At 47.8% G+C, this 24,055-nt stretch overlaps 1 protein-coding gene across 1 annotated transcript in view; it reads left to right on the plus strand.

Moving 5' to 3' along the window:
* The window catches only part of DPYSL2 (dihydropyrimidinase like 2), a 170,758-nt gene that overhangs the window by 52,936 nt on the left and 93,767 nt on the right, over positions 1-24,055 (plus strand). The gene's annotated exons all lie outside the window — the stretch shown is intronic.

Consider the following 24,055-nt stretch of genomic DNA (forward strand, 5'->3'; position numbering starts at 1 on the left):
CCCAAAAATAGTGAAAAAGTATAGTAGTACAGAAAGTGCTGGGACAGATCTGGCTAGGAATTGAGCCCAGATTGGTACTGAAGGTTTGCACGAAGAAATAAGAGAAAATCCTAAGGAAACCAACGCAATGAGAAGACACTAAAGCAATGTAGCTTACAATCCTTTGGTTGTGGCAGGAAATCCCAGTGTGATCTGCAAGATCGTCAGAGCAAAGATGAAGCCCAGTTGCTCCAAAGAGAGGGTGTCACATCAATGCCAGAAGCCAGCCCACACTAGACCCCCAGCGCCACGCTAGCGTGTTGGAGAAAAAGCATCCCTCAATGGGGGTTGGACGCCAGTCGGCAACCAACCAAATCATTCACATCTCTTGAATCATGTCTGCAGTCTCTGACCATCTCTTGTATCATGTCTGACGTCTCTAACCATCTCTTGTATCATGTCTGCAGTCTCTGACCATCTCTTGTATCACATCCGCAGTCTCTGACCATCTCTTGTATCATGTTCACAGTCTTTGATCATCTCTTGTATCATGTCCGCAGTGTCTGACCATCTACTCTATCATGTCCGCGGTCTCTGACCATCTCTTGTATCATGTCTGCATTCTCTGATCATCTCTTGTATCATGTCCGCGGTCTCTAACCATCTCTTGTATCATGTCCGCGGTCTCTAACCATCTCTTGTATCATATCCGCAGTCTCTAAACATCTCTTGCATCATGTCTGCAGTCTCTGACCATCTCTTGCATCATGTCCGTAGGCTCTGACCATCTCTTGTATCACGTCTGCAGTCTCTCACCATCTATTATATCACATCCACAGACTCTGACCATCTCTTGTATCATGTCTGCAGTGTCTGACCATCTATTGTATCATGTCCTCAGTCTCTTACTATCTCCCGTATAATGTCCTCAGTCTCTTACTATCTCCTGTATCATGTCTGCAGTCTCTGACATTCTCTTGTATCATGTCTGCAGTCTCTGACCATCTCTTGTATAATTTCTGCAGTCTCTGACCATCTCCTGTATAATGTCCTCAGTCTCTGGCCATCTCCTGTATCATGTCTGTAGTCTCTGACTAACTCCTGTATCATGTCTGCAGTCTCTGACCATCTCTTGTCTCATGTCTGCAGTCTCTTACCATCTCCTGTATCATGTCTGAAGTCTCTGACCTTCTCTTGTATCACGTCTGAAGTCTCTGACCATCTCTTGTATCATGTCTGCAGTCTCTGACCATCTCTTGTCTCATGTCTGCAGTCTCTTACCATCTCCTGTATCATGTCTGAAGTCTCTGACCATCTCTTGTATCACGTCTGTAGTTTCTGACCATCTCTTGTATTATGTCCGCAGTCTCTGACCATCTCTTGTATCATGTCTGCAGTCTCTGGCCATCTCCTGTATCATGTCCGCAGTCTCTGACCATCCCCTGTAGCATGTCTCCAATCTCTTACTCAAACTAAAACACATTGCTAATAGTATTATCTATCTGTTTATGCCGAAGGTAGGACTGTGCAGGGGAGGCAGAGAGTGCAAAAGGGGGCACTGTGATTAGAGAGACGGGGGGCAGGCTGCAAGGGGCACTGTGATGGGAGGCTGTGAAATATGTGAAATAAATATTATTGAAAACATTACAAATGTGCCAAATGCTCTAGGTACACCACTGCCTTAAAGCAGACTATACTCACCTTCCCACCAATGCTACAATGTCCCAGAGCTCCCTGCTGATATTTTTCGCTGGTTGGCTTCCAGGTAGTGATCTTCAGCCATTTTTATTGGTGGGGCTGAGCATGATGCCACTCCTGTGCATGTGCCGTTCATTCATCTAAACATTGGCAAAATTCTACACTGAGCTGCACATGCGCAACTCAGTGTACAAGTATTCCAGACAGGTAAAGACATTTAATGCAGAAGAGACAAAGTATGACTCTTCTGAAATAAAATCCTGCCTGTGTGCCAATTTTGTTCCATTAAAGTTTCACTTTAATTTGCTAACTTTTCCTCTAATAGAGTTGGGTGGTGTTGGTGGTGCAAGGGGGTAAGAGGTACAGGATCATTTTGGGAGATGGTCAAGTATAGTCAAGTCCAGTGTACAAACACAGTGTGTGAGCCAATCTATGTGATGATATACACTCTCCGGCCACTTTATTAGATACACCTGTATAATTGCTTGATAACACAAATTGCTAATCAGCCAATCACATAGCTGCAACTTAATGCATTTAGACATCTAGACGTGGTGAAGACGACTTGCTGAAATCCAAACTGAGCATCAGAATGGGGAAGAAGGGGGATTTAAGTGACTTTGAAAGTGGCTTTGTTGGTGCCAGACGGGCTGTTCTGAGTATTTCAAAAACTGCTGATCTACTGGGATTTTCACACACAACCATCTCTAGGGTTTACAGAGAATGGTCCCAAAAAGAGAAAATATCCAGCGAGCGGCAGTTGTGTGGAGGAAAATTCTTTGTAGGTGTCAGAGGTCCGAGGAGAATGGGCAGACTAGTTCTAGATGATAGATTGGCAACAGTAATGCCCCATACACACGTGCAGATTATCTGCAGACTTTTGTCTGCAGACTTACCTTTTCTATGTAGTGCAAGGGCCTGCCGGATTGCATACAAATTGAAAGTGTTTAGGTTTGACCTCATATTATATGGTTTTGGTAAGTCTGCAGACAAAAGTCTGCAGATAATCTGCACGTGTGTATGGGGCATAACTCAAATAACCACTCGTTACAACCAAGGTATGCATAATACCATCTCTGAACGCACAACACATCGAACCTTGAAGCAGATTGGCTACAGCAGCAGAAGACCACACCGGGTGCCACTCCTGTCAGCTAAGAATACAAAACCGAGGCTACAATTCGCACAGGAACACCAAAATTGTCAAATAGAAGATTGGAAAAACATTGCCTTGTCTGATGAGTCTCAATTCCAGCTGCGATATTCAGATGGCAGGGTCAGAATTCGGTGAAAACAACATGAAAGCATGGATCCATCCTGCCTTGTATCAATGGTTTAAGCTGTGGTGTAATGGTGTGGGGGATTTTTTTCTTGACACACTTTGGGCCCCTTAATACCAGATAAGCATCATTTAAATGCCACGGCCTACCTGGGTATTGTTGCTAACCATGTCCATCCCTTTATGACTACAGTGTCCCCATCTTCTGATGGCTCCTTCCAGTAGGATAATGCCCCATGTCACAAAGCTCAATTAATCTCATCACTGGTTTCTTGAACATGACAATGAGGTCACTGTACTCTAATGGCCTCCACACTTACCAGATATCAATCCGATAGAGCACCTTAAAGTCTGCAGCAACTGCATGATGCTATCATATCAATATGAACCAAAATCTCTGAGGAATGTTTCCAACACCTTGTTGAATTTATGCCACCAAGAATAAGGGCAGTTCTGAAGGCAAAAGATGATCCAACCTGGTACTAGCAAGGTGTACCTAATAAAGTGGCCAGTGAGTGTATACCACCCATTCCAGGTCAGGTGATCCTTTTCCAAAACCACACTCCCAAAAACTGCCCCTATGGTAGTTTCCTCCCTGTATAGTATAGACCAATTAAAGCTGAACTTCAGATTTTGATACACTTTTATATAGTTTGTTTGGGCCAAGCTGGTCCATTTAGCCCATTTTTTGTTTTCTCGTGTGTGAGTTATCCAGTCTTTAGTCAGTAACAGTTCATAAGTGCAGTGTGTCTGGGTCAAGTTGATCACGTCCAGGACTTTTTTTTTCAGCTGGAACTTGGGGGAACTCCGTTCCACCACCTTTGGCTCAGACTCTCTGCTCCCTGCTCATCACTATCACTTGTAAACACAGAGGTCTGGTTTCCTGTGTTTTCCAAGTGCAGTATGGGGACAAAGGAGATGCCGGTGCCTGGCGTGCAGTGCGAATTCTGACACCCCCACTGGATGAAGCCATCTACAGTTTGAGGGGAGGTACTAGAGAAGAAGAGGGGTGAAAGTGAGATGTGGACGGGGGATGCAGAGCTAAACAGCTGTGGAAGAAGGATGAACTCTGCACTCTGTGTGTAACCCCACCGAAGTCTGCACTCTGTGTGTAGCCCACCCCTGAACTCTACACTCTAAATGTAGCACACTCCCGAACTCTGCACTCTGTGTGTAGCTTACCCCTGAGCTCTGTATTGTAAATGTAGCACACTCCCGAACTCTGCACATAGCACGCCCCTGAACTCTCCACTCTGTGTGTAACCCCACAAAACTCTGCACTCTGTGTGTAGCCTACCGCTGAACTCTGCACTGTAAATGTAGCACACTCCCAAACTCTGCACGTAGCACGCCTCTGAACTCTCTACTGTGTGTACCCCCACCAAACTCAGCACTCAGTGTGTAGCCCACCCCTGAACTCTGCACTGTAAATGTAGCACACTCCCAAACTCTGCACTCTGTGTGTAGCCTACCCCTGAACTCTGCACTGTAATTGTAGCACACTCCCGAACTCTGCACGTAGCATGCCCCTGAACTCTCCACTCTGTGTGTAACCCCACAAAACTCTGCACTCTGTGTGTTGCCTACCCCTGAACTCTGCATTGTAAATGTAGCACACACCCGAACTCTGAACGTAGCACGCCTCTGAACTCTCTACTGTGTGTACCCCCACCAAACTCAGCACTCTGTGTGTTGCCTACCCCTGAACTCTGCACTGTAAATGTAGCACACTCCCAAACTCTACACGTAGCACGCCCCTGAACTCTCTACTCTGTGTGTAACCCCACCGAACTCTGCACTCTGTGTGTAGCCCACCCCTGAACTCTGCACTGTAAATGTAGCACACTCCCAAACTCTGCACGTAGCACACCCCTGAACTCTCCACTCTGTGTGTAACCCCACAAAACTCTGCACTCTGTGTGTAGCCTACCCCTGAACTCTGCATTGTAAATGTAGCACACTCCCGAACTCTGCACATAGCACGCCCCTGAACTCTCCACTCTGTGTGTAACCCCACAAAACTCTGCACTCTGTGTGTAGCCTACCCCTGAACTCTGCACTGTAATTGTAGCACACTCCCGAACTCTGCACGTAGCACACCCCTGAACTCTCCACTCTGAAACTCTAAGTTTAAATTTAAAATAGCTAATTCCGGGGAGGGGGATTTTTGGGTACCTGTAATCTCGTTGATAATGGTAAACAGTTCTTCCCAGTATTTGTGTGTTAGGGGCATTCCCACATTATATGAATCAGTGATCCTATTTGCCTGCAAGCTCTCCAGCAGTTAGGGGAAGCATTTCCTTTATGCTATTCTAGAGGGGGTGATATACCACCTCTTTATTATTTTTTGCGTCATCTCCCAAGGGGTTGCGTTTGATGTGATCCGATATACTGTATTGAGTGCTATCTTCCATTGTTTTATGGGACACTGTAGGTTTTCTTCCCATTTGAGTATGGGATGGGTTTTAGTAAATATAGATTTCTCTCCAAGGGTGGTATAAAAGAGTGATATTCCCTTTTTGTCATGTGTCTGTTGATAGAGGTAATGTTGGGATAATATGGTCGAAGATGGGGGTTGTGTTTGATGCTATCCTGTATTTGAATGTACTGGTAGAAGTTAGATAGAGGGATATTGTATTCCGTAGCCAGAACATTGAATGGTTTCAATATGCCTTTGTCATATACAGTATATCTTCCATATACATCCCTTGTCCCTTGTACCAGTTATTAAGGTTAATATCCAGTATTAGGTCATTTAGAATCTCTATTGGGTGGTTTAGCGACGTCAGTTGGGTCTCGGTCCATGTATGTGATGTGAATCTCCACCAGGCTTGTGCAGTAGCTTGAATAATTGGTGGATAGTGCAGGGGAAGTTTGGCCATGGAGCTGGTAATACAGAGCCAAAGTTGCAGGATAAGGAATGGGATTGATTCACTCTCGGTTTGTCCCCATAGTGTAAGTGGGATTGGTCTGAACCAATCTTTTAGTGGTGCTAATAACGATGCATGGTAATAGTCTAGTATATTGGGCATGCTGGAGCCACCCACTGGTTTGCATTTGTTTAGGATGGTGTGGGCACTCCTAGATTTTTTCCCCTGCCATATGAATTTATTTAAAATAGTTTGCAGGGATTTGATGTAAGATTTATGGATGATTGTGGGAGGAGTCCTAAAAAGGTATAGTCATTTGGGGAGGGTTATCATTTTAAAGGCCGCAAGGCGACCTGTCCAGGATAATTCAAATTTAGCTAGGGAGTCTAGTTCCTTAATGTATTTCTGTTTAAAAGGGAGGTAGTTGCAGCTGAAGAGGGATCTAATGTTTTTGGGAATTATGATACCTAGGTATTCTATTCACGCCTCAGACTAAAGGTAGGGGTAGCGTAATTCTAGTATATTTTTTGTTATGGCGTCTATTCCAATGTCAAGGATATGGGAATTGGATTAATTTACCTTATAGTACGATACTTTTCTGATTTTGTTTTGTATGAGTGGTAGGGATGCTGTGGGATTTGTGAACATGAGGATCACCTCATCCGCAAACAAACTGATTTTGTGTGTCAATGATCCAATTTTAACCCCTGATATGTGGGAATTGCTTGTAATTGATTCTGCTAATGGTTCCATCACTAAATTGAAAATTAGGTTTACTGGTTTCTTTTTATCAATTTTACACTTGCAAAAATGAAAAATCTTCTTCAAATGATTACAATGATTCTTTAAATCACCTTTGGCTTAACAAAAATGGCTTTATTTTTCGAAATGGTACCCCAATAATACACACACTCTTTGATTTCAACAATATGTTTACAGTTCAAATTCGAACAGAGTTCGATGTAAAATTTGAGTCGAATTTCAGAAATTTAGATGAATTTGGTTTCGTTATTCAGAGAATTCGGTAAAATTCGGCTGTACTGTAATTCGGATATATTCAAATCTTCGAATAACAAAACATTTGCCTGAATATTTATTTGGGATGAAAAAACCACACATGTCTAGTAACTCTATGTGTGATGTCACTTCCCAGGCATTTCCCAGTTGTTCTTGGCTGTCTCCTGCACACAACTTCCGCCGCTGGAGACCAGACCGAATCAGCTTCAGAAAAGGTATGTATAGCGATTTTTGCTTTACAGGTTGAATAGATTAGTCTTAGAATGTGGCTGACAGTAGATTTAGAGATAGTTTTAGGCTTAACTTCCACTTTAGGTTGCAGACAGGTGGAGTTTCTGATGGAGTGATTTGTGGGTGTCCTTTTATAAGGTGGGTAGGCTAAGGATGGAGAGCGATACTGTTAGACTCAGGCACAGGAGTCAAACTAGCAGCCCACCATCTGTTGCAGAACTGCAAGTTCCATGAGGCATTTCAAGGCTGGCAGTTACAAGCATGACTCCCACGGGCAATGGCATGATGGAACTTGTAGTTCTGAAACAGCTGGAGGGCCACCAGTTTGACACCCCTGTGTTAGAGGGAGAGAGGCTGAGGCTGACATAGGTCCATGTTGAGAGAGATAAACTTGGTGTGCCCCGTTAGTCTCCCTTCCTGATGAATACGACATTTTAGGGAACTTACAGTCCTTAGAGGAAGGTTGCACTAAATCTGCTGAGAGCCACGAGGGATCCAATGCCTGATAACTTTGTTCTCAAGCTAATAACTGGAGGTTTTTAAAGTGGGTTTTAAGCCTTAAGCTAAAAATGTAATACAATATCTTGCAGCTTACCAATCATTAGATTTGGTAACTGCATTATTTTTTTTTTTTTTTTTAGAATTTCCCCCTTTATTTTCACCTGGTGATCTGGCGAGTAACACACCTCCTGTATTAGAGTGCCTCTAATCTGGATGGAGGAACAATAGAGACACCTTTCAAAAAGCAGAAATTACCAGGCTGGGGGGATTGTTAGATGTACTAGCAGATTTAAATACACTTCTAAATTGAAGCCAGACTTTACATCACACTTATAATCAGTTACAGCAAACAGTTTTTTCCTTTTGGGATAAAAGTTTTCTTAAATAAATAAAATAAAAAAAATCACTGTAAGCACCCCTGAAGTGTTGAATGGTTTGTTTAATTCCTGTAACTAATTATTGTGCAAGAGAGCTTGTTCTTTTGAATAAAGAAACAAACTTATTGGCCAGATCACCAGATAAATATCCTAAAAAAGAGAACGAATACAGCCACCATATCTAAAAATCGTTAAGCTGTTATATAATAAATATTTGCTTTTGGGCTTAATACCATTTTAAAATCATTTTTTGGAGTGATTTGTTCTATTTGTTAAATAAGCAAGTAAAAAAGTTTTACTGCAACTGCCAGCCTCTGTGTGAATATCTAATGAGAGAAGTGCCTATTATAGCCAATGCCTCTGGAGTAAAATGTATTAAATTGTGAAAAATCATATTAAAGTGGATGTAAACCCTCACATTTACCTAGTGAAGTGAGCAGCCTCAGATGATACACAGAGATGAAACAAATCCTCCTAAATCAAAATATTTTTTCTTGTATTTGTGCGTCTTCAGCTTTCTAGACTGTTTAGAAAGTGCCTGTTCTGTTAGAATTTTCTCTTCCTGATTTACCTGTGGGACAGCTGATTGTTGGGGGAAAGGCACACACCCCCTCTCCATCTAGGCAGAATCATGCAGAGCTGTGCTGTGAAAAGACCAGCTCTCTGCTAATCGATTGATAGCACCCACCCCAACACAAAATTCAGCCTGGTTTTATCTCAGTTGACAGAGAACTTGTCAGAAGTTATCATGCTGGTAACAGAAGAACGGAGCGGGAGAAAACCATGGGACTTAGGGCTTTGAGGGGAGATAGGTAAACACTACAGATAGATGTGCCCAGGTCAAATTTCATGAATCAGGTTTACATCCACTTTAACTGTAAAGTGAAAAATGCGAAGCTGGTTAGCCATAGAGCTGGTGGTTACCCTCCTGGTGGTGGGAGATGACCCTCTCAGGTAACACTCATCAGTTCTCGAAGAACCAACTTTTGGCATTTACCCAACTGTTCAGATGGACTTTGGGAGCTCTAACCACAAGTAAGTCACAGGACTGTGCTAGAATGTGCTCTGGGCAAGGAGGGGTCAAGTAGCTGTAACCAGGAGAATGGGAAAAGGAGGCCTAAAACCACCATCTATACACGGTATAGTATCCGGTTGTGGTACCCCACAACCTGTATGTTTAGGGGGTAACCTGGCTCTGCATGATGGTCGCGTGAAAGCCAACTGGGGCCTGCCCAGCTGTTTGGTTTGGACATTTTTAATATTTAGGGTAGCTGGACAGTGTAATGGGGGTCATGTGCCATGTGTATTTAAAAAGGAAACTGCACTCAGAAGTGAAAAAAATTAGCTGCCAACACTTATAGATCTTGACACGAAATCCTACATAAATCTTCATTAACAAAGTGTAGCGCTCAAAAGACAAGTGTAAACAAATTATAGAAACAAAATTCAAATAGGATCAAAAGGAAAGGAAAATATGTCTATCCAAAGAAAAAAATGAAAAAGACAAGCAAGACATTGCTGCCCCCCCAATCTGCATGGTTCTCTCAAAATATTGAAGCAATGGGGTTTAGTATGGTTCAGGAGGGAAAATGCAGCTTGCTGCCCACCCCTAACTGGCCACCCAAGCTTTGAGGGCTTTTGGGGGATACTCCCCTTTTTTATGTACTGCCCCTTCAAAAAATAACGGGCTGTGGTCTCTCTTACATGTTAAACCAGACCATTGGGACCATTAGGTATGCAGCATAGGTTACAAGGAAAGGAAAGGCAGCGCGAGTGTGCACCATACCAGGCCACATGCCTTCAACACTGTGAGAGTACCTTACAAGGAGGACAGTAAATCATGTTGAGAGGACGAGAGTTTTATCCCTACATATAATACCCCAAAAAAATGAGGGGGGGGGGCTGCAGGGGGGAGTTATTGAATCTAAAAACTCCATTATAATGAGAGAGCCCCTGGATATCCAGCCACCATGACCCCCCCCCACCATGGTAATTAAAGCGGGGCACATTACTAGACCTTTTTTTTTTTGCTTAAAAATAGGAAGCATGTTATACTTACCTACTCTGTGCAGTGGTTTTGCACAGAGCAGCCTAGATCCCCCTCTTCTCGGGTCCCTCTTTGACGTTCCTGGCCCCTCCCTCATGACAAATGCCCCCACAGCAAGCAGCTTGCTATGGGGACACCCAAGCTGAGCCACAGCTTTGTGTGTCTATTCAGACCCAGAGCCGCAGCTAGGCCTCATCCCCTCTCTCTCCTCCTTGGCTCACTGACTTTGATTGACAGCAGCGGGAGCCAATGGCGCTCCCCTGCTGTCTCACCCAATGAAGAGGGAGAGTCTCAGCAGCCGAGTCTTTCCTGCAATATTGCTGAATAGAGATGGGCTCATGTAAGTATTAGGGGGGTTGCTGCACACAGAAGGTTTATTTTATCTTAATCAGTGGCGGTTGGTGAAGTTTTAAGATGGGGGGGCACAAGACCCCAGTGTACATGTCCCCAATGCAGAGAACAGCGTGCGTGCCCCCAATGCAGCCATTGACCAGTGCGATGTCCCCAATGCAGAGATTAGCGTGCGTGCCCCCAATGCAGCCAGTGACCAATGCAATGTCCCCAATGCAGAGATCAGCATGCGTGCCTCCAATGCAGCCAGTGACCAGTGCAATGTCCCCAATGCAGAAATTAGCGTGCGTGCCCCTAATGCAGCCAGTGACCAGTGCGATGTCCCCAATGCAGAGATCAGCGTGCGTGCCCCCAATGCAGCCAGTGACCAGTGTGATGTCCCCAATGCAGAGATTAGCGTGCGTGCCCCTAATGCAGCCAGTGACCAGTGCGATGTCCCCAATGCAGAGATCAGCGTGCGTGCCCCCAATGCAGCCAGTGACCAGTGTGATGTCCCCAATGCAGAGATCAGCGTGCGTGCCTCCAATGCAGCCAGTGACCAGTGCGATGTCCCCAATGCAGAGATCAGTGTGCGTGCCTCCAATGCAGCCAGTGACCAGTGTGATGTCCCCAATGCAGAGATCAGCGTGCGTGCCCCCTTCAAAGCAGACACTTACCTCACTAGTCACGGACGGCGTGCTGCTCTAAGTTGGCCCGGGGTGGCGGCGGGATGCGGTGCGGTGACACGAACTTCTTCTTCCAGCGGCGGGATGCGGTGCAGTGACACAAACTTCTTCTTCCGGCAGCGACGGGATGCGGCTCTCCTGTCTCCTCTTCGGCGGGTGGGAACTGAAGGTGAACGTGACGCCGGGTCTAGGCGTCACGTCACCAGGTCTGATGTCCTCCTGTGATTGGTCTAGGCTGGACTCTGGACCAATCACAGCCCGGACATCGTGAAAGTGGGGTGTGTCAGGGCGCATTGCTCTGCGCTCCGACACACCCCCAGAAGAGCGCCAATCGGTGCCTCTGCCGGGCTAGGGTGGGGTCAAAAACCCCACCCCCCCATACCCAGCACACAGTTCGGCGCCCCTAGTGGGCGTAAAATTGACTTTTTTTTTTTAATTTAATCCTTTTTTTTACTGCCTTGTTTGGGGGGGGGGGGGGGCGGCGCCCCCATGCCCTCTATGGGCGGGCCGCCACTGATCTTAATAGATAGAATGCAATAAGATAAAAAACATTCTGCCTTTACATTCACTTTAACCAGTTCCAGACTTTGGGTGCCCAAAAAAACACCATCAGTGTACACAGGGTATGTGTAGCACATTTAGCCTCCCTGCCCTGCTTCTAAAAACCCCTCTCCCAATCTACAGTGGTTGTCAGTGCTTACTAACAAAAGCCGGGATCACTGTATACTCAGAGGTGTCCGCAGCTTCAGCTGTCAGAAAAGCAATCTAAATCAGTGTTTATAAACAAAACTGTTTCAAGCTCAATATAGAAAGATACAATGGAACATAATGTTACGTTTGTATCTGCCTGTCTGTTCATTCCTTTGCAGATCAAAGGAATGAACTTAGATCTAAAAACAATGTCAGTTAAAGCAACCTGACAAGTTAAAGTGATTGTAAAGCTTTATTTTTTTTTCACAAAAATAATAAATGTTATACTTACCTGCTCTGTGCAGTGGTTTTGCACAGAGTGGCCTGGATCCTCTGCTCCTGGGGTCCCCCGCCCGCGCTCCTGGCTCCTTCCTCCTGTCGGGTGCCCCAACAGCAAGCAGCTTGCTATGGGGGCACCCGAGCTAAGCCGCTGCTCTGTGTGTCCATTCACACATGGAGCCGTGGTTCGGCTCCGCCCCCTTCATCTCCTGATTGGCTCACTGGCTGTGATCGTGGACATTGCTGGATCAAGAAGGGGCTAGGGTGAGTATTATGGGGGCTGCTGCATGCAGAAGTTTTTTTACCCTCGTGCATAAAATGCATGATGATAAAAAATCTTGTGCCTTTACAACCACTTTAAAAAAAGTGTTTTTTTTTTTAATAACATTTTTCTCTCTTTAATCCCTTATTAACCTTAATCGGCCCTTATAATTCTTCACCCTTTACCTATTATTTTCCTGCTTATTTTTTTCCTATTTTATTAACTATTAATATTTTAAGATTTGTGTTTTGTTTGTTAATATTTTTTACACATATAACATAAATGTACATATTTCCCATTTGTGCAAAGTTGAAAAAACAAACAAATAAAAAAAAAACTTTATTTCATTTGTGAATATCCTTGCAATGCTTTGTAACGCAATGATAAATTTAGTGTAATTTTAAACAGGACAAATTACAGAATAAAATGTGTACATTTTATGTGCAGTAACATTATTTATTTTTCAGCTAATACTGCTCAAAAAAAAAAAACAGAAAAGAAAATGTGTGATTTGTTTAGTTTTGTTGAGCTTTATTGTCTAAGGACTGTAAAAAAAAAATTGTTTCACACATTATCATAAAAAGAAAGTCATGTTTGTCCTAAAAAAAACAACAAAAAAACAATATACCTATTACTTTATCTTAAAGTGAAGCTGCACTGCATCTGAGCACCACAAACCAAAAAATGCTATTTTAATTAATTTGTATTAATCAAAGCAATCTCCCCATCCGTCCAGGTCTCCATGCTTTATTTTGCTTAGAAATCATCAAAAAAAAGAAAGAAAAGAAAAGAACCCCTAGCATTTCAGGTCATGGCCATCTTGAGTAAAGGCAGATGATTCATGTATCATTTACTTACTGGAATCCATCTGCCCTTAGCTCAGGCATATGTTAAGCTGAGAGCCCTCCCTTTTCCCCTGCAGACTCCTGGGATGTATGACATCATTTGCCTAGGCATGCAAACCAGGAAGTAACTGGAAAAATGTAACAAAAAAGTTTAAAGCAAGAAAATATGATTTTTCTATCTATTTACTAATGCTAGCAGCATAAGGATTAAAAATAGTCTATGTTGATTGAGAGAGTGAAGTTCCACTTAAAGTAATGACAAAGTTATATAAACAGTTCTTTAGCAGAAATGTAAAAATTGCTCTGGTCCATAGGTGTGAGAGGCAAAGGAGTTAAAGGAGAAGCACGGCCAAGGCTTTTTTGACCATACTTCTTTTCAGGGTCACAGGAGTGCACTTACACCCTAAATTCAAAAAAAGTTGGGACACTGCGTAAAAGCTACATACAGTAAAAACAGAATGCAATAATTTGCAGTTCTCATAAACCCATATTTTATTCACAATAGAAAATAGAAAGCAGATTAAATGTTTAAACTGAAAAATGTACCATTTTAAGTAAAAAGTATGGTAATTTTGAAATTGATGGCAGCAACATGTCTCAAAAAGTTGGGACATGACAACAAAAAGCTGTGCAGTTCATGCTTCTGTGTAAGAGAATGTGATGTCAGCTTTGTGTGGTGTGTAGAGAAGCACTGATGCCTGCGCCTAGACTATGTGCAGTGCAGTGATAGGAGAAGCTCTGACAAGTGCCCTGCCAACAATGACCCCTGTCTTCTGCCCTGCCAGCAATGACCCCTGTCCTCTGCCCTTCCAGCAATGACCCCTGTCCTCTGCCCTTCCAGCAATGACCCCTGTCCTCTGCCCTTCCAGCAATGACCCCTGTCCTCTGCCCTTCCAGCAATGACCCCTGTCCTCTGCCCTTCCAGCAATGACCCCTGTCCTCTGACCTTCCAGCAATGACCCCTGTCCTCTGCCCTTCCAGCAATGACCCCTGTTATCTGCCCTTCCAGCAATGACCCCTGTTATCTGCCCCGTCAGCAGTGACCCCCTGTCCTCCACCTTGCTGACCCATCCCCAGCCCAGTGACCACTATCTTTGGCTCTGCTAACCCCTGCACACTGCCCTGCTGACCCTTGTTCTCTGCCCTACTGACCCCCTGTACACTGCCATACTGGTTCCTGTACACTCCCCTGCAGACCCCCCATCCTTTGCCCTGCTGTCCCCTGTCTGCTGACCCTGTACACTGCCCTGCAAATGAAAAGCCTCTGTACACTGGCATGCACACCACTAAGCTTATCCTCTGTCCTGCTGACCCCCCTGTACACTGCCCTGCTGACCCCCCTGTACACTGCCCTGCTGACCTCTAATCCTCTGCCCCTCACATTTTTTACTGCACCCCCACATCAGACAGGCTAGATCAGACCTGATCTCTTGTATTATATCTGCAGTCTGATCTTCTTTTGTATCATGTTTGTAATTTCTGGCCATCTCTTGTATAATGTCTGCAGTCTATGACTATCTTGTGTATCATATCAGTCTCTGACAATCTCTTGTATCATGTCCGCGGTATATGATCATCTCTTATATCATATTCACAGTCTATGACCATCTTTTGTATTATGTCCACGGTCTTTGACCATCTCTAGTATCCATTCCACAGCCTCTGACCATATCTAGATTTACAGTATGTCCAGTATCTGACCATCTCTTGTATTATATGCAGAATTTCTGACCATCTCTTGTTTCTTGTCCACAGTCTTTGACAGAGGCGTAACTAGAACCTTCAGGGCCCCGGTGCAAGAAACCATGAAGGGCCCCCCAGACCCCTGGCCGGGCCCTTCCCTTCAAGCCTGGAGCTCTTCCCACTGATCCTGGGGCCCTTTACTCTCTTTGCGGGGCATTTTATTACAGTCCCGCAGCGGGACCCTTTCACAAGTTCTGCAGTGAGCCACCTTCCTGCCATCTTGGGGCCTCCCCACGGTGGTGGAATGTCAGGGCCCGGTCGCAAGTGTGACCTTTGCGATCCTGGAAGTTCACCCACTGGTGTCAGTAGTTTTTATTTTTTGGTATTTTAGTTGTTTAATTTTTTATAATTTTATTTTTTTACAATGTCACTGACTATGACTCTGTCCATTCAGAAAAGGAAGGAAATTACATATTTACTGACCCCTTGGGGGGGGGGGGGGCAGCACACAGGGGCCCAGAGACAGCAGAACACAAGTGAACTGCATAGGAGGATAGCGGGGGCAGAATACAGAGGAACCAATCTCCTCCATTTCCCTCCTGCAGCTACAGGAGGGAAAATGAGGACAGTGATTTCTCTACATGCTTTCCCTCCTATGCAGGTGTACAAGGGAGGCGCACAGGCCCCCTGGAGCATGGGGCCTGGTTGCAATTGCAACCCCTGTAGTTACGCCCCTGGTCTTTGACCATCTCTTGTATCCTGTCTGCAGTCTCCGGCCGTATCTTATCCTCAGACTCTGACCATCTCTTGTTATATGTCATTCTCTCGCCATTTCTTGTATTATGTCCACAGTCTCTGACCATCTCATGTATACTGTCTGCAGTCTCTGACCATCTCTTTTGTCACATCAGCAGACTCTGACCATCTCTTGTGTTACGTCCCCAGTCTCTGACCATCTCCTGTATCATGTCTGCAGTCTCTGACCATCTTTTTGTATCAGGCTTGCAGTCTCTAAAAATTTCTTATATCCTATCGGCAGTCTCTAATCATCTCTTGTATTATATCCAAAGTCTGTCGCCATCAGCAGTCTCTGACCATCTCCTGTATCATGTCTGCAGTCTCTTGTATCATGTCTGCAGTCTCTGACCATCACCTGTATCATGTCTGCAGTCTCTCGCTATCTCTTGTATCTGATAATGAAAATTCATTGAATTTTATTTGTGGCCAATTGGTGATGTTTAGGGCAACACTTGGGGGCCGCCATGTCAAGAAAGTTGACCATCACAGATATATATGGTGAAAGTGTTTTCCTCTAACTCACTTTCTTTTTGAGTAGTGTAGTGTGTTAGAATGTAACATATTGCAGACATGAATGTATAACATGGTATAAACGTTTTCTTTTTGCTAGAATGTAACAAATTGCAGACCTCAGTGTATAACATAACAGCTCCACGTGATTGTCTACAATGTCAGGTTCCTCCAGCTCCTTCTATGCTCGCTCTTATTGAACTGGCCCTATCTCCTTACAGTGCCATGTCCTCCCTCCTATCTCCTTGTAGTACCAATCTTCTCCCTCCTATCTCCTTGTAGTACCTATCCTCTCCCTCCTATCTCCTTGCAGTACCAATCCTCTCCTTCCTATCTCCTTGCAGCACCATTCTCTCTCTCCTATCTCCTTGCAGTACCATCCTCTCCCTCCTATCTCCTTGCAGCACAATTCTCTTTCTCCTATCTCCTTGCAGTGCCATCCTTTCTCTCCTATCTCCTTGCAGTGCCATCCTCTCCTATCTCCTTGCAGTGTCACGCTTTCTGTCCTATCTCCTTGCAGTGCCATCCTATCTGCTTGCACTGCCACCATGCTCTCCCTCTTCTCTCCTTGCAGTGCCACCCTCTCTCTCTCCTTGCAGTGCCATGCTCTTCCTCCTCTCTCCTTGCAGTGGCATGCATCTCTTCCTCTCTCCTTGCAGTCCCATCCCCTCCCTTCTATCTCCTTGCAGTGCCATGCTCTCCCTCGTATCTTCTTACAGTGCCATCCTTTTCCTCCTATCTCCTTGCAGTGCCATTCTCTCCCTCTTATTTACCTGCAGTGAATGCTCTCCCTCCTATCTCCTTGCAGTGCCATCCACTCCCTCCTATCTCCTTGCCCTCTCCGTCCTTGCAGTGCCATGTTTTCTTTCCTCTCTCCTTGCAGTGTCATTTTCTCTCTCTTAATTCCTTGTGGTGCTATGCTTTTCCTACTCTCACCTTTCAGTGCCATCCTCTCGTGCCTATATCCTTGCAGTGCCATGCTCTCCCTCCTATCTCCTTGCAATGCCATGTGCTCCCTCCTATCTTCTTGCAGTATCATCCTCTCCCTCCTATCTCCTTGTAGCATCATTCTCTAACTCATTGCAGTGCCATCCTTTCTGCTTGCACTGCCATGCTCTCCCTCCTCTCACCTTGCAGTGCCATCCTCTCCCGCCTATCTCCTTGTAGTGCCATGCTCGTCCTCCTCTCTCATTGCAGTGCCATCCTCTCCCTTCTATCTCCTTGCAGTGCCATTCTCTCCCTCCCATCTCCTTGCAGTGCCATTCCCTCCCTCTTATTTCCCTGCAGTGCATGCTCTACCTCCTATCTTCTTGCAGTGCCATCCTCTTCCTCCTATCTTCTTGCCCTCTCCATCCTTGCAGTGAAATGTTTTCTTTCCTCTCTCCTTGCAGTGTCATTCTCTCTCTTAATTCCTTGTGGTGCCATGCTCTCCCTACTCTCTCCTTTCAGTGCCATCCTCTCCCGCCTCTCTCCTTGCAGTGCCATGCTCTACCTCCTATTTCCTTGCAATGCCATGCTCTCCCTCCTATCTCCTTGCAGTGCCACCCTCTTACTCCTATCTCCTTGCAGTGCCATTCCCTCCCTTTTCTCTCCATGCAGTGCCATGCTCTCCCTCCTATCTCCTTGCAGTGCCACCCTCTACCTCCTATCTCCTTGCAGTTTCTTTCCCTCCCTTCTCTCTCTTGCAGTGCCATTCCCACCCTCCCTGCAGTTCCATGAGCTCCCTCCTGTCTTGTTGTAGTTCTATTCCCTCCATTCTATTTTCTAGCAGTGCTTTCCTCTCTCCTTGCAGTGCCACCCTCTCCCACCTATCTCCTTGCAGTGCCATCCTCCCCCTCATATCTTCTTCCAGTGCTATTCCCTCCCTCCTATCTCTGTGCAGTGCCATGCTCTCCCTCCTGTCTCATTGCAGTTCCATTCCCTCCCTCCTTGCAGTGCCATCCTCTCCCTCCTATCACTTTGCAGTGCCATACCCTCTCCTATCTCCTTGCAGTGCCATCCCCTCCTTCCTTGCAGTGCTATCATCTCCTTCTGCAGTGCCTTCCTCTCCTCCTGCAGTGCTATCCTCTCCCTCCTCTCTTCTTGCAGTGCCATCTTCCTCATCATTGCAGTGCCAATGTCTCCCTCTTTGCAGTGCCATCCTCTACCTCTTTGCAGTGCCATGCTCTCCCCCTTTCAGTTCCATCCTCTCCCCCCTTGCAGTGTCATGCTTTCCCTCCTTGCAGTGCCTTGCTCTCCCTCCTCTCTCCTTGCAGTTCCATCCTCTCCTGCTTTGCAGTTCCCTTTTCTGTCCTTGCAGTGCCACCCTCTCCCTCCTTGCAGTTCCATCCTCTCCCTCCCTGCAGTTCCATCTTCCCCCTCCTTACAGGGCCATCCTCACCCCCTTGCAGTGTCATGCTCTCCCTTATCTCTCCTTGCAGTGCCATCCTCTCCCTCCTTACAGTGCCATGTCCTCCCTCCTATCTCCTTGTAGTACCAATCTTCTCCCTCCTATCTCCTTGTAGTACCTATCCTCTCCCTCCTATCTCCTTGCAGTACCAATCCTCTCCTTCCTATCTCCTTGCAGCACCATTCTCTCTCTCCTATCTCCTTGCAGTACCATCTTCTTCCTCCTATCTCCTTGCAGTAACAATCCTCTCCCTCCTATCTCCTTGCAGCACCATTCTCTCTCTCCTATCTCCTTGCAGTACCATCCTCTCCCTCCTATCTCCTTGCAGTAACAATCCTCTCCCTCCTAACTCCTTGCAGCACAATTCTCTTTCTCCTATCTCCTTGCAGTGCCATCCTTTCTCTCCTATCTCCTTGCAGTGCCATCCTCTCCTATCTCCTTGCAGTGTCACGCTTTCTGTCCTATCTCCTTGCAGTGCCATCCTATCTGCTTGCACTGCCATGCTCTCCCTCTTCTCTCCTTGCAGTGCCACCCTCTCTCTCTCCTATCTCCTTGCAGTGCCATGCTCTTCCTCCTCTCTCCTTGCAGTGACATGCATCTCTTCCTCTCTCCTTGCAGTCCCATCCCCTCCCTTCTATCTCCTTGCAGTGCCATGCTCTCCCTCGTATCTTCTTACAGTGCCATCCTTTTCCTCCTATCTCCTTGCAGTGCCATTCTCTCCCTCTTATTTACCTGCAGTGAATGCTCTCCCTCCTATCTCCTTGCAGTGCCATCCACTCCCTCCTATCTCCTTGCCCTCTCCGTCCTTGCAGTGCCATGTTTTCTTTCCTCTCTCCTTGCAGTGTCATTTTCTCTCTCTTAATTCCTTGTGGTGCTATGCTTTTCCTACTCTCACCTTTCAGTGCCATCCTCTCGCGCCTATATCCTTGCAGTGCCATGCTCTCCCTCCTATCTCCTTGCAATGCCATGTGCTCCCTCCTATCTTCTTGCAGTACCATCCTCTCCCTCCTATCTCCTTGTAGCATCATTCTCTAACTCATTGCAGTGCCATCCTTTCTGCTTGCACTGCCATGCTCTCCCTCCTCTCACCTTGCAGTGCCATCCTCTCCTGCCTATCTCCTTGTAGTGCCATGCTCGTCCTCCTCTCTCATTGCAGTGCCATCCTCTCCCTTCTATCTCCTTGCAGTGCCATTCTCTCCCTCCCATCTCCTTGCAGTGCCATTCCCTCCCTCTTATTTCCCTGCAGTGCGTGCTCTACTTCCTATCTTCTTGCAGTGCCATCCTCTTCCTCCTATCTTCTTGCCCTCTCCATACTTGCAGTGAAATGTTTTCTTTCCTCTCTCCTTGCAGTGTCATTCTCTCTCTTAATTCCTTGTGGTGCCATGCTCTCCCTACTCTCTCCTTTCAGTGCCATCCTCTCCCGCCTCTCTCCTTGCAGTGCCATGCTCTCCCTCCTATTTCCTTGCAATGCCATGCTCTCCCTCCTATCTCCTTGCAGTGCCACCCTCTCACTCCTATCTCCTTGCAGTGCCATTCCCTCCCTTTTCTCTCCATGCAGTGCCATGCTCTCCCTCCTATCTCCTTGCAGTTTCTTTCCCTCCCTTCTCTCTCTTGCAGTGCCATTCCCACCCTCCCTGCAGTTCCATGAGCTCCCTCCTGTCTTGTTGTAGTTCTATTCCCTCCATTCTATTTTCTAGCAGTGCTTTCCTCTCTCCTTGCAGTGCCACCCTCTCCCACCTATCTCCTTGCAGTGCCATCCTCCCCCTCATATCTTCTTCCAGTGCTATTCCCTCCCTCCTATCTCTGTGCAGTGCCATGCTCTCCCTCCTGTCTCATTGCAGTTCCATTCCCTCCCTCCTTGCAGTGCCATCCTCTCCCTCCTATCACTTTGCAGTGCCATTCCCTCTCCTATCTCCTTGCAGTGCCATCCCCTCCTTCCTTGCAGTGCTATCATCTCCTTCTGCAGTGCCTTCCTCTCCTCCTGCAGTGCTATCCTCTCCCTCCTCTCTTCTTGCAGCGCCATCTTCCTCATCCTTGCAGTGCCAATGTCTCCCTCTTTGCAGTGCCATCCTCTACCTCTTTGCAGTGCCATGCTCTCCCCCTTTCAGTTCCATCCTCTCCCCCCTTGCAGTGTCATGCTTTCCCTCCTTGCAGTGCCTTGCTCTCCCTCCTCTCTCCTTGCAGTTCCATCCTCTCCTGCTTTGCAGTTCCCTTTTCTGTCCTTGCAGTGCCACCCTCTCCCTCCTTGCAGTTCCATCCTCTCCCTCCCTGCGGTTCCATCTTCCCCCTCCTTACAGGGCCATCCTCACCCCCTTGCAGTGTCATGCTCTCCCTTATCTCTCCTTGCAGTTCCATCCTCTCCCTCCTTGCAGTGCCATCCTCGCAGTTTCATCCTTTACCCCCTTGCAGTGCCATCCTCTCCCTCCTTGCAGTGCCATCCTCTCCCTTCTTGCAGTTTCATCCTCTCCCTCCTTGCAATGCCATCCTCTTCCTCCTTGCAGTTCTATCCTTTCCCTCCTTGCAGTTCCATCCTCTCCCTCTTGCAGTGCCATCCTCTCCCTCTTGCAGTGCCATCCTCTCCCCCTTGCAGTGTCATGTTCTCCCTCCTTGCAGTGCCATGCTCTCCCCAATAGGCCTGGCTGGTCCTCCTCTCTCCTTGCAGTGCCATACTCTCCATCCTTGCAGTGCCATACTCTCTCTCCTTGGAGTGCCCTCCTCTCCCTTCTTGCAGTGCCATCCTCTCCCTCCTTGCAGTTCCATCCTCTCTCTCCTTGCAGTTCCATCCCCCCCCTCCTTGCAGTTCCATCCTCTCCCTCCTCCTTGCAGCTCCATCCTTTCCCTCCTTGCAGTTCCATACTCTCCCTCTTGCAGTGCCATCCTCTCCCCCTTGCAGTGTCATGCTCTCCCTCCTTGCAGTGCAATGCTCTCCCCAATAGGCCTGGCTGGTCCCCCTCTCTCCTTGCAGTGCCATTCCCTCCCTCCTTGCAGTGCCATGTTCTCCCTCCTTGCAGTGTCATGTTCTCCCTCCTTGCAGTGTCATGCTCTCCCTCCTTGCAGTGTCATGCTCTCCCTCCTTGCAGTGTCATGCTCTCCCTCCTTGCAGTGCCATGCCTCCCCTTGCAGTGCCATCCTTTCCCTCCTTGCAGTGTCATGCTCTCCCTCCTTACAGTGCCATCCTCTCCCCCTTGCAGTGTCATGCTCTCCCTCCTTGCAGTGCAATGCTCTCCCCAATAGGCCTGGCTGGTCCCCCTCTCTCCTTGCAGTGTCATGTTCTCCCTCCTTGCAGTGTCATGCTCTCCATCCTTGCAGTGTCATGCTATCCCTCCTTGCAGTGTCATGCTCTCCCTCCTTGCAGTGCCATCCTCTCCCTCCTTGCAGTGTCATGCTCTCCCTCCTTGCAGTGTCATGCCCTCCCTCCTTGCAGTCCCATCCTCTCCCCCTTGCAGTGCCATCCTCTCCCCCTGCAGTGCCATGCTCTCCCTCCTTGCAGAGCCATGCTCTCCTTCCTTGCAGTGCCATGCTCTCCCTCCTTGCAGTGCCATGCTCTCCCTCCTTGCATTGCCATGCTCTCCCTCCTTGCAGTGCCATGCTCTCCCTCCTTGCAGTGCCATCCTCTCCCTCCTTGCAGTGCCATGCTCTCTCTCCTCCCTCCTTGCAGTGTCATTCTCTCCCTCCTTTCAGTGCCATCCTCTCCCTCCTTGCAGAGCCATGCTCTCTCTCCTTGCAGTGCCATGCTCTCTCTCCTCCCTCATTGCAGTGACATCCTCTCTCTCCTTGCAGTGTCATGCTCTCCCTCCTTGCAGTGCCATCCTCTCTCTCCTTGCAGTGTCATGCTCTCCCTCCTTGCAGAGCCATGCTCTCTCTCTCCTTGCAGTGCCATGCTCTCCCTCCTTGCAGTGTCATGCTCTCCCTCCTTGCAGTGTCATGCTCTCCCTCCTTGCAGTGCCATCCTCTCCCTCCTTGCAGAGCCATGATCTCTCTCCTTGCAGTGTCATGCTCTCTCTCCTCCCTCATTGCAGTGCCACCCTCTCCCTCCTTGCAGTGTCATGCTCTCTCTCCTCCCTCATTGCAGTGCCACCCTCTCCCTCCTTGCAGTGCCATGCTCTCTCTCCTCCCTCATTGCAGTGTCATGCTCTCCCTCCTTTCAGTGCCAGGCTCTCTCTTCTCCCTCCTTGCAGTGCCATGCTCAGCCCTCCTCTCTCCTTGCAGTGCCTTGCTCTCTCTCCTCCCTCCTTGCAGTGTCATGCTCTCCCTCCTCTCTCCTTGCAGTGCCATGCTCTCTCTCATCCCTCCTTGCAGTGCCATGCTCTCTCTCCTCCCTCCTTGCAGTGCCATGCTCTCTCTCCTCCCTCATTGCAGTGTCATGCTCTCCCTCCTTGCAGTGCCATGCTCTCTCTCCTCCCTCATTGCAGTGTCATGCTCTCCCTCCTTGCAGTGCCACGCTCTCCCTCCTTTCAGTGCCATGCTCTCTCTTCTCCCTCCTTGCAGTGCCATGCTCAGCCCTCCTCTCTCCTTGCAGTGCCTTGCTCTCTCTCCTCCCTCCTTGCAGTGTCATGCTCTCCCTCCTCTCTCCTTGCAGTGCCATGCTCTCTCTCCTCCCTCCTTGCAGTGCCATGCTCTCTCTCCTCCAAGTGTCATGCTCTCTCTCCTCCCTCCTTGCAGTGCCATGCTCTCTCTCCTCCCTCCTTGCAGTGCCATGTTCTCTCTCCTTGCAGTGTCATGCTCTCCCTCCTCTCTCCTTGCAGTGCCATGCTCTCTCTCCTCCCTCCTTGCAGTGCCATGCTCTCTCTCCTCCCAGTGTCATGCTCTCTCTCCCTCCTTGCAGTGCCATGCTCTCTCTCCTCCCTCCTTGCAGTGCCATGCTCAGCCCTCCTCTCTCCTTGCAGTGCCTTGCTCTCTCTCCTCCCTCCTTGCAGTGCCATGCTCTCTCTCCTTGCAGTGCCACACTCTCCCTCCTTGCAGTGCCACACTCTCCCTCCTCTCTCCTTGCAGTGCCACACTCTCCCTCCTCTCTCCTTGCAGTGCCATGCTCTCTCTCCTTGCAGTGCCTTGCTCTCTCTCCTTGCAGTGCCATGCTCTCTCTCCTTGCAGTGCCATGCTCTCTCTCCTTGCAGTGCCTTGCTCTCTCTCCTCCCTCCTTGCAGTGCCATGCTCTTTCCTCCCTCCTTGCAGTGCCATGCACTCTCTCCTCCCTCCTTGCAGTGCCATGTTCTCTCTCCTCCCTCCTTGCAGTGTCATGCTCTCCCTCCTCTCTCCTTGCAGTGCCATGCTCTCTCCCATAGGCCTGGCTGGTCCACCTCTCTCATTGCAGTTCTATCCTCTCCTTCCTTGCAGTGCCATCCTCTCCCCCATTGACCAGGCGGTCCAAGCTCCAAGCTTGCAGTGCCATCCTCTCCCCCATTAGCTTAGCGGGCCATGCTCTCAGCTTGCAGTGCCATGCGGCGGCCCGGTAGCGGATTGCAGCGCATCAATCTCGGCTCGCCACTGCATTGCAGTCGTTGCATCCTCGGCGGCGGCCCCGCCCTCTGGCCAGGCTTGTCATTAGCATAGCGGCTGCCCCCTCGTCCAATAGGAGCTGCCGGGA

Source organism: Pelophylax lessonae (assembly GCF_965119305.1).
Source record: "Pelophylax lessonae genome assembly, chromosome: 4".
Taxonomy (NCBI): Eukaryota; Metazoa; Chordata; class Amphibia; order Anura; family Ranidae; genus Pelophylax; species Pelophylax lessonae.